Genomic DNA, 11,239 nt, shown 5'->3' with positions numbered 1-11,239 from the left:
TTGATTGTTTTGAGGTCGCTATTGTTGTTGATTTGGGCCTTGAAAATTATTTCGTTGCCCTTGAAAGTTGTTCACATATTACACCTCCTCTTCTCGGTCATTGTAAGAATCATCTTGATCAAACCCACTATCTTCTTGCACAAAAGTTTCCACTCATTGTTGCACTTGTGGACCCTTGGTTTTTCATTTGTTCACCATCATGTTTACTACCTCCATGGCATTGACTTGCCTAGGATTTTGCACTTCTTGAATTTGAGCCTTTGCTAGATGATTCATGGTGGTAGTCAATTCGGCTATGGCTTGCCCATGGTCATGCAACTCTTTGTGGAGGTGAATCACATTGGGGTCACCTTGTGGAACATTAGCCCGAGATTTCCATGCCGATGATGTGTCCGCCACTTCATCTAAAATATCACATGCCTCCGCATAAGGCGTAGTCATGAAGTTCCCACCAGCAAGTTGATTCACTACACATTGGTTGGTTGTGCTGATCCCGCGATAGAAAGTTTGTTGAATCATGTTCTCCATCATATCATTGTTGGGATATTCTTTAACCATTGTTCTATATCGCTCTGATATCTCGTGTAGTGGTTCATTGGGTTCTTTCTTGAATGCTAGAAACTCATCCCTAAGTGTAGCCAAGTGCCCCGGAGAGAAGTACTTAGAAATAAACTTTTCCACCAATTTATCCCAAGTGTGAATGGAATTGTTCGGCAAACGTTCCAAACAATATCGTAAAGAGAAGGGAAAAATCCTTAGCCTCAAAGCATCCTCGGATACATTTGTTTGTTTACTCCCCCAACACATGTCCACAAACCCCTTCAAATGTTTGTATGCATTTTGACCTGGAGCACTAGTGAAGAAGCCTCGTTGCTCTAGCAAAGTGAGCATCACATTGGTTATTTGAAAGTTTCTCGTCCTAATATGGGGAGGGACTATTGCACTTGCATATCCTTTATTGGGAAACACCCGGTGTGGAGCCTATCATGGTGGAGGTGGGTATGGAACGGGCACATTGTCATGAGGCACTCGGCCTCTTCTATTGGCCCGAGGTTTAAGAGAAACCTCATCCACTTTATCATCCTCAATGTCCACATCCCCCAAAGCAATATTTCCGAACTCATTGTTTGATATGGTTGCACCTATAATTTCTCAAACACGTTAGTAACACGGAAGGAAAAGAAGATATTCCAAAAACACACCTAAATATATAGCTAACACCATTTTTAACTCCCCGGCAACGACGCCAAAAATTTAATCACGCTCAAATTCACACTTCAAAATAAGGTATGGAACGGTCAATTGGAATTATAGTAACCCAACGAAGAGTCGGGGTCGAATCCACAGGGAGCAAGATGGGAGTTAGGGGTATATATTCTAATACGTGAAATTGAATTAACTTAATTTGTACTTCCACACATTTGACTTTGTTTATATTTCTAAGTTTATACTAAAGATTGCAGAATAAAGAAATAAGACTAGGATGATTGTTTTTGATATTTTTTAAATTGGTAAAAAGCCTAGGGTTGTGACCATTATCTAGGTGTTTTCCTAATAGGATGAATAACTTAATGCTTGTTTTGTTGATCGGGGTGTGTTGTAGCTATTAACTCTCAATTACGCACTCAATACCTCTCGGTCAGAGAGTGGTTTTGCCCAATTTGTCTTTCTCAAGACCAAATGGGTAGCACACAAAACAGTTGATAAAAGCTCTAGTTGGGTTATTACTATCTCTAGGTTGAACCCTTTAATTGGGTTAATCATTCTCTCGATTGGCCCAATTCCTTGTTAGCCATATTTTCCGAGACTAAGTTTCTCTTTCTCAAGTAGAGACTAAGTCAAATAGGCATGAACCAATATTTGCAACTATTAATTCCACAAATTAAAGCATGAACTAGGCTAAATAACAAACTCCCATTCATAAACAAGCACTAATTTAATTACACATAAGATTAACACACTATGGTTGAGTTACAACCCTAGTAAAAATCTAGCTACTCATGCTTGGGTTGAAGAAAAAGAAGAAGAAAGATTAATTAAACTCATAATGTAAACTTAAAATGATAAAATATATTGTAAATTACACCAAAATAAAGAAAACTTTCAAAATAGGCAAAGAAAAATGGCTATAGTACTTGCTGATGTCAAAACTTAACCTAATTTTGTGAAACTCATCTATTTATACAAGGCTGGAAATTTCGGAAAAAAATGCCCCTCGGGAGGTTCTGCGGCCGCACAATTCCATGTGCGGTCCACATATGTCTTCAATTTGCAGGATCTGGGATTCTGCGGCTGCAAAATTCTGAGTTGCGGTTGTGAGGCAACATTTTTGCGGTCCGCAGATAATGTCTACGGTTGCAATCCAGTCTTCTGCGGTCCATATATTTATGTTTGCGGCTGCAAGACAGTCTTCTACGGCCGCACAAATCTTGTGCAGACCGCAATTCCATGAAGCTCTGGACTTGGTCTTTATGTCATCTCTCTGATCTTGGTCTCAAGCCCTTCTTTTGTGGCCGCACAATTCATGTGCGGTTCGTAATTTGCTAAAAAGTCTGCTGCATTTTCCTTCATTGTTTGCGGCCGCAGATGGAATTCCGCGGACCGTAATTTCTTCTGTGGACCGCACTTTGTTTGCTTCTGTGCCCTCTTTGAGCCGGATTTCATTTGGGAGTCTAACTTCCAACATTCCTACAATTTTGCATATTTCATTAGTTTCAGGAACGCAATTCAATGCCTTTAGACTAAAACAAAAGCTAAAAGGCGCTAATAATTAGTCAAAATACCCACTTATCATGATCCAGTCTTGTTTGTAAAGAAGAAGGATGGTTCTATGTGCATATGCACTGATTATCCCTAGTTGAACAAGGTTAGACTGAAGAACATGTATCCATTGCCACATATTGATGACCTATTTGATCAGCTACAGGGTGCCAGAGTGTTCTCCAAGATTGACTTGCATTCGGGCTATCATCAGTTGAAGATTCGTGAGTCAGATATCCTGAAGACTTTCTTCAGGACTCGGTATGGTCATTACGAGTTCCTTGTGATGTCTTTTGGGCTGACCAACGCCCCAACATCATTCATGCACTTGATGAACAGTGTATTCCGGCCCTTTCTTTACTCATTCATCATTGTGTTTATTGACGACATTCTGGTGTACTCCGGGAATTGGGAGGATCATGAGCAACACCTGAGGACCGTGCTCCAGACCTTGAGAGAAAAGAATTGTATGCAAAATTTTGAAAGTGTGAATTCTGCCTTGATTCGGTGGCATTTTTAGGTCATGTAGTGTCGAGTGAGGGGATCAAGGTAGATTTGAAGAAGATTGAAGCAGTGTAGAGTTGGCCCAAACAGTCTTGAGCTACAGAGATCTAGAGTTTTCTAGGGTTAGCAGGGTATTACTGTCGATTCGTAGAGGGTTTCTCATCTATTGATGTGACCAGATTGACCCATAAGGGTGCTCCGTTCAGGTGGACTGAGGAGTGTGAGGAAAGCTTTCAAAAGCTTAAGACATCTTTGACTACAACCCCAATGTTGGTGTTGCCTTCGGGTTCAGGGTCTTATACTGTGTACTGTGATGCGTCGCGTATCGATCTCGGTCTCGGTGCAGTGTTGATGTAGGAGGGTAGGGTGATTGCCTATGCGTCTAGATAGATGAAGGTGTGTGAGAGGAACTATCCTGTCCACGACCTTGAGTTAGCAGCTATTGTTCATGCCGTGAATATTTGGCAGCACTATTTGTACGAACTCCCTTGTGAGATCTATACTGATCACTGGAGTCTACAATATCTGTTCAAATAGAAGGATCTTAACTTGCGGCAGTGGAGGTGGTTAGAGTTGCTTAAGGAATATGACATCACCATTTTGTACCATCCCGGGAAGGCCAATATGGTGGCCGATGCCTTGAGTCGCAAGGAGGAGAGCTTGGGCAGTTTAGCATATCTATCGGTAGCAGAGAGGCCATTATCCTTGGATATTCAGGCGTTGGCCAACCGGTTTGTCAGATTAGATATTTCTCAGCCAGTTTTGGATTGTGTGGTTTCTCGGTCTTCTTTTTATGATCGTTTCAGAGAGCGTCAGTATGATGACCCCCATCTGCTTGTCCTCAGGATACAGTTCACCACGGTGATGCCAAGGAGGTCACTCTTGGGGATGACAGTGTATTACGAATACGGGGCAGGCTATGTGTGCTCAATGTAGATGGCTTGCGTGAGTTGATTCTCCAGGAGGTTCACAGTTCACGGTACTCCATTCATTCGGGTGCCGCTAAGATGTATCAGGACTTGAGGCAGTACTATTAGTGGAGGAAGATGAAGAAGAACATAGTGGAATATGTAGCTTGGTCGCTAAACTGTCAGCAAGTGAAGTATGAGCATCAGCGACCTGGTAGATTGCTTCAGAGGCTAGACATTCCTGAGTGGAAATGGGAGCAGATCACTATGGATTTTGTTGTTGGGCTCCCACAGACTCGGAGGAAGTTTGATGCAGTATAGGTGATTGTGGATAGATTGACCAAGTCAGCTCATTTCATTCCAGTGGTAACGACTTATTCTTAAGAGCAGCTGGCTCAGGTCTATATTCACGAGATTGTCAGGCTTCATGGCGTGCCGATATCCATCATCTCTAAGTAGGGTGCTAATAACTAGGGGTTTTAGCCTATTATTTGCTCTCTTTTGCTTAGATGTTGGGTTAAAAATGCGTAAAGGTATTCCCGAAAACTAACTTAATGTGCTTGCTTGCAGGGTTTGGTCAAAATGAGGCAAATAAGCCATAATCAACTCATGAAGGAGTCAAACTTGCACGAATCCAAGGCTGGGACTGGAGCACTGAGAGTGACAGAAAAGCAAAGCCGCATAAGGACCACCGCTGAGGTGGCCACTATTACGCGAACCGCGAAAGTAGATTCAGAGAAGCTGCTTTCAGTACTAAAATCATCGCTAACCGTGTTGGAAAAGCGCGACCACAAAATCTTTGGCGCGGTCGCGAGGGGATTTTCGCTGAGAGCATGTTTTGAGGTTCAAAGACTCTACAGTTTGGGCTCAAATGAAGAATGCAGCCCGCGTCCAAATTACGTGGCCGCGAATTGATCTTATGCGGACGCGAAGGGAATTTCGCTGAGAGCGCATCTTGAGGTTCAGAGACTCTGCAAGTCAGGCTTAACTGAAGAACGCGGTCTGCATCCAAATTATGCGGCCGCGATGGAAGCACACACGGACTCCGTTGAAATTACACGGTCTGCGAAACTAAGCCCAATCCAAGCCCAGTATTGAAGAAACGCGGACCGTACTCATTATTACGCGGCCGCGAAAGCTCAAGCGCGGACGCGGTCAGAATTACGCGTCCGCGAATCCTCCGCAGGGGCATTTTTGTCCGAAAATTTTAGCTGTATATAAATAGACCTTTTTGACATTTTTAGGTTAAGTTTTGTTTAGTAGAGCACTTGAACTGCTGGGTTTTCCCCTTTTGGGCAATTTTAGAGTAGATTTACCTTAAAACTTTAGATTTTCATCTTGTACTTTAATATTATGGCTTATATTTCATCTTTATCTTTGATTTGTGCTATTATTATGAGTAGCTAGACCCCATAGCTAAGGTTGTGACCCAACCCTAGTGTGTGTATTTAATGGGTCTTGAATTTTAGGGCTTATCTGTTTATGGGTTAGTGATATTTAGCCTAATTCATGCTAAAATTATAGAATTAGTGGTTGCAAACACTGAATCATGCCTTTATGATTTAGGCTCTTCTTGAGAAAGAGGGACTAAGTCTAGGAAAATTAGGCTAACAAGGAATTGGGATGAACTCAAGAGATTGATAGCCCAAATTAAAGGGTTAAACCTAGAGATAGTAATGCCCGACTTGAGCCAATTTCACTTGTATGAACACTTATTTGGGTTTGAGAAAGCCAAATCGGGCAAAGTCCCTCAAACTACCGAGAGGTATAGAGTGAGCACTTATGTGTGATGGTTATATCACGACCCCAATCATAACAAGTTTGTCCTAGATTCTTGATACCCATTAGATACTCACCTAGGCGGAAGTCACTTCCCTAGTGCTTTTTAACACTTGAAAACTTTCACCAAAAATATTGTACTTAGCTTACACTTAGCATACAATAGTATAAAATTAGAATAGAATCAATCGCAACAATGTTTGGAAGTGCAATTAGGAACAACATGCACATCTAGATTAGTTAGATACCCAACTCCAAACCAAATTAACTCCCTATGGAAATTGATCCCGACCTCGTTGGGTAAAACTGCATCGACCATCCTCGCTACTCTATAATGGTGTAGGTTTGGCCTCGATCAGGTAGGCAGTTTACATCGTGGTTCTGGAGGGCCGTACAGTATGAGTTAGGCACGCGGGTGGAGTTGAGTACAATATTTCACCCTCAGACAGACGAACAGTCCGAGCGCACTATTCAAATATTTGAGGATATGCTTCGTGCGTGTGTGATGGAGTTCGGGGGTTCTTGGGATCAGTTTTGCCGCTTGTGGAGTTTGCCTACAACAAAAGTTATCGATCAAGCATTCAGATGGCTCCGTATGAGGCTTTGTATGGTAGGCGGTGCCGGTCTCCGATGGGTTGGTTCGAGCCGGGTGAGGTTAGGCTATTGGGTACAAACTTGGTTCAGGATGCTTTGGAAAAGGTTAAATTGATTCAAGATCGACTTCGTACAACCCATTCCATGAAGAAGAGTTATGCGGATCGGAAGGTTCGCGACATTGTATTCATGGTTGGGGAGCGATTCTTGCTCCGGGTTTCGCCCATTAAGGGTGTTATGAGGTTCGGGAGGAAGGGCAAGCTAAGCCCTAGGTATATCGGACCCTTTGAGATTCTTGAGAGGATTGGAGAGGTGGATTACAAACTTGCACTACCACCCAGTCTAGTTACAGTTTATCCAGTATTCTATGTTTTTATGGTCCGGAAGTATCACCACAATACGTCTCATGTGTTGGATTTTAGCTCAGTCCAGTTGGACAAGGATTTGTCTTATGTTGAGGAGCCGTTGGCCATTTTGGATAGGCAAGTTCGAAAGTTGAGGTAGAAGAACATTGCTTCAGTGAAGGTTCAGTGAAGGGGTCAGGCAGTTGAGGGGGCAACTTAGTAGACCGAGCATGATATGCGTAGCCGTTATCCTCATCTTTTCACCATTTCAGGTATGTCTCTATACTCGTTCGAGAACGAACGTTTGTTTTAAGAGGGGGAGGATGTAACAACCCGGCCGGTCATTTTGAGTGTTTTAGCCCCGATCACCTATTTATTGCCTCCTCTATTCTATATTGTAAAAATGACCGGCCGGGTCGTTACATCCTCCCCATCTTAAAACAAACGTTTGTCCTCGAATGAGTATAGAGACATACCTGAAGTGGTGAAAATATGAGGATAACGGCTGTGCATATCATGCTCGGTCTCCCAAGTCGCCACCTCGACTGGCTGTCCCCTCCACTTAACCTTCACTGAAGCGATGTTCTTTGACCTCAACTTTCGAACCTGCCTATCCAAAATGGCCATCGGCTCCTCAACATAAGATAGATTCTTGTCCAACTGGACCGAGCTGAAGTCTAACACATGATACGGATCGCCTTGATACTTCCGGAGCATAGAAACATGGAACACTAGATGAACTGCAGAGAGACTAGGTGGTAGTGCAAGTTTGTAAACCACCTCTCCAACCCTCTCAAGAATCTTAAAAGGCCCAATATACCTAGGGCTCAACTTGCCCTTCCTCCCGAACCTCATAACACCCTTCATGGGCGACACTCAGAGCAAGAACCGCTCCCCAACCATGAATGTGACGTCGCGAACCTTCCGATCCTCATAACTCTTATGTATGGACTGGGCTGTATGAAATCAATCCAGAATCAATTGAACTTTTTCCAAAGCATCCTGAACCAAGTCCGTACCCAATAGTCTAGCCTCACCCCGCTCGAACCAACCCACCGGGAACTGGCACCGCCTACCATACAAAGCCTCATACGGAGCCATCTAAATGCTCAACTGATAATTGTTGTTGTAGGAAAACTTCGCAAGTGGAAAGAACTGATCCCAAGAACCCCCAAATCCATCACACACGCACGAAAAATATCCTCCAATAATAGCTGAATAGTGCACTCGGACTGTCCATTCGTCTGATAGTGAAATGCTGTACTCAACTCCACCCGAGTACCCAACTCATGATGTATGGATCTCCAGAACCGCGATGTAAACTGCGTACCCCGGTCAGAGATGATAGATACTGGAATGCCATGAAGCCTTATAATCTCGTGAATGTAAACCTGAGCCAGTTGCTCCGAAGAGTAAGTAGTAACCACGTGAATGAAATGAGATGACTTGGTAAATCTATCCACAATCACCCACGCTACATCGAACTTTCTCTAAGTCCGTGGGAGCCTAATAACGAAATGTATAGTGATCCGCTCCCATTTCCACTATGGAATCTCTAGCTTTTGAAGTAATCTACCTGGCCGCTGATGCTCATATTTCACCTGTTGACAATTTAGGCACTGAGCTACATACTCCACTATGTCCTTCTTCATTCTCCTCCACTAATAATGCTGCCTCAGGTCCTGATACGTCTTCGTGGCACCTTGGTGAATGGAGTACCGTGAACTGTGAGCCTCCTGGAGAATCATCTCATGCAACCCAACTACATTGTGCACACATAGCCTGCCTGCATCCATAATACACCGTCATCTCCAATAGTGACCTCCTTGGCATCACCGTGCTGAACCATGTCCTTAAGGATAAGCATATGGGGGGTCATCATACTAACGCTCTCTGATACAATAATAAAGAGAAGACTGAGAAACCACACAAGCCAAAACACGACTCAGTTCAGAAATATCTAATCTAACAAATTGGTTGGCCAAGGCCTGGACATCCAAGGATAAAGGCCTCTCTGCTACCAGTAGATATTCTAAGCTGCCCAAACTCTTTACCTTGTGGCTCAAGGCATCGGCCACCACATTGGCCTTCCTGGGATGATATATAATGGTGATATCATAGTCCTTATGCAACTCTAAACACCTCCGTTGCCGCAAGTTAAGATCCTTCTGTTTAAATAGATGCTGAAGACTCCGGTGATCGGTGTAGACCTCACAAGGGACACCGTACAAACAGTGCCGCCAGATCTTCCAGGCATGAACAATAGATGCTAACTCAAGGTTGTGGATAGAATAGTTCTTCTCATGCACCTTCAACTGTCTAGATGCGTAGGCAATCACCCTACCATCCTGCATCAACACCGCGCCGAGACCAATGTGCGACGCAACATAATACACCGTATCGGACCCCGAACCAGTAGGCAATACCAATACTAGGGATGTAGTCAAAGCAGTATTGAGCTTTTGCAAGCTCTCCTCACATTTGTTGGTCCACCTGAACTGAGCACCATTCTGGGTCAACCTGGTCATAGGTGTTGCAATAGATGAGAAGCCCTATACAAATCGACGGTAATATGCTGCCAAGCCAAGAAAACTCCGGATCTCTGTAGCTAAGGACGATCTGGCCAACTCTACATTGCTTCAGTCTTCTTCGGATCTATCTTGATCCCCTCACTCGATACTACATGACTCAAAAATGCCCCTGAATCTAGCCAGAATTCACATTTCAATGATTTTGCATATAACTTCTTTTCTGTCAAGGTCTGCAGCACAGTCCTCAGGTGTTGCTCATGATCCTCCCGACTCCGGGAGTACATCAGAATGTCATCAATAAACACAATGACGAATGAGTCAAGATAGGGCTGGAATACACTGTTCATCAAGTGCATGAATGCTGTTGGGGCATTGGTCAACCCAAAAGACATCACAAGGAACTCGTAATGACCATACCGAGTCCTGAAAGCAGTCTTCGGGAGATCTGGCTCCGAATCGTCAACTAATGATAGTCTGAACAAGTCGATTTTAGAGAATACTCTAGCACCCTGAAGCTAATCAAATAAGTCATCAGTACGTGGCAATGGAAACCTGTTCTTCATTATAACCTTATTCAACTGGCGATAATCAGTACACATTCGCATAGAACTATCTTTCTTCTTTATAAATAAGACTGGAGCACCCCAAGGCAACACTCTGGGCCGAATGAAGCCCTTATCGAGTAACTCTTGCAACTGTTCCTTTAACTCTTTCAACTCTAGTGGGGCCATACAATAGGGTGGAATAGAAATGGACTGAGTGCCCGATAACAAATCAATACCAAAGTTGACATCCCTGTCGGGCGGCATGCCCGGAAGATCCACCGAAAATACGTCTGGATAATCCCTTACTACCGGAACTGTCTCAACGATAGGAGTATCAACAGTAACATCCTTCACATATGCCATATACGCATCACACCCCTTCCCAAACATCCGCTAAGCCTTTAGAAATGAGACAACACTGCTAGGAACATAATCTAAAGTACCTCTCCACTCTAGCCACGGTGGACCTGGCATAGCCAACGTCACCATCTTGGCGTGACAATCAAGAATAGCATAATGGGGAGACAACCAGTCCATGCCCAAGATAACATCGAAATCCATCATACTGAGCAACAATAAATTGGCTTTGCTCTCAAAACCACTAAGAACAACCAAACACGACTGATACACGCGGTCAACAACAATATAATCTCCCACGGGTGTAGACACATAGACAGAAGAACTCAAAGAATCACGAGATACACCCAAATACAGAGCAAAATAGGATGACACATAGGAATAAGTGGATCCTGCATCAAATAAGATTGATATATCTCTATGACAGATCAGAACAATACCTATGATGACAGAGTCAGATGCAACTGCCTCCGTCCTTGCAGGAAGAGCATAGTATCTGGCCTGGCCTCCCCTCTAGGGAAACCTCTACCTACTCGACCTCCACCTCTAGCTGGCTATGCAGATGGGGTGGCAACTAGTGCGGCGACCATGGACTAAGAAGCCTGAGGACCCGGTGGAATACGCAGAGCTTGAGTAATATATGGAGGTGCACCTCTCCTGAGTCTGGGACAATTCCTCACCACATGATGAGTGTCACCACACTCAAAACAAGCTCTCAGAGGACGTGGCTGCTGTGGCTGGCTCGGGCCTAATTTGCTGGACTGAGCGCTGAAAGCACCATGTGTAGGAGATGCACTAGACAATGGCGGTGCATAATAGGGAGCCTGAGGCCTAGGAGTGGCCAGAATACCACTGGAAGCTGGAAGTGATGAATGAATAGGGCAACTCACATAGCCCCTACCGTGACGAGATGCAAT

This window comes from Nicotiana tomentosiformis, chromosome 3 (assembly GCF_000390325.3).
Source record: "Nicotiana tomentosiformis chromosome 3, ASM39032v3, whole genome shotgun sequence".
NCBI classification, from domain to species: Eukaryota; Viridiplantae; Streptophyta; class Magnoliopsida; order Solanales; family Solanaceae; genus Nicotiana; species Nicotiana tomentosiformis.
Note: the sequence above shows the minus strand (reverse complement) of the source record.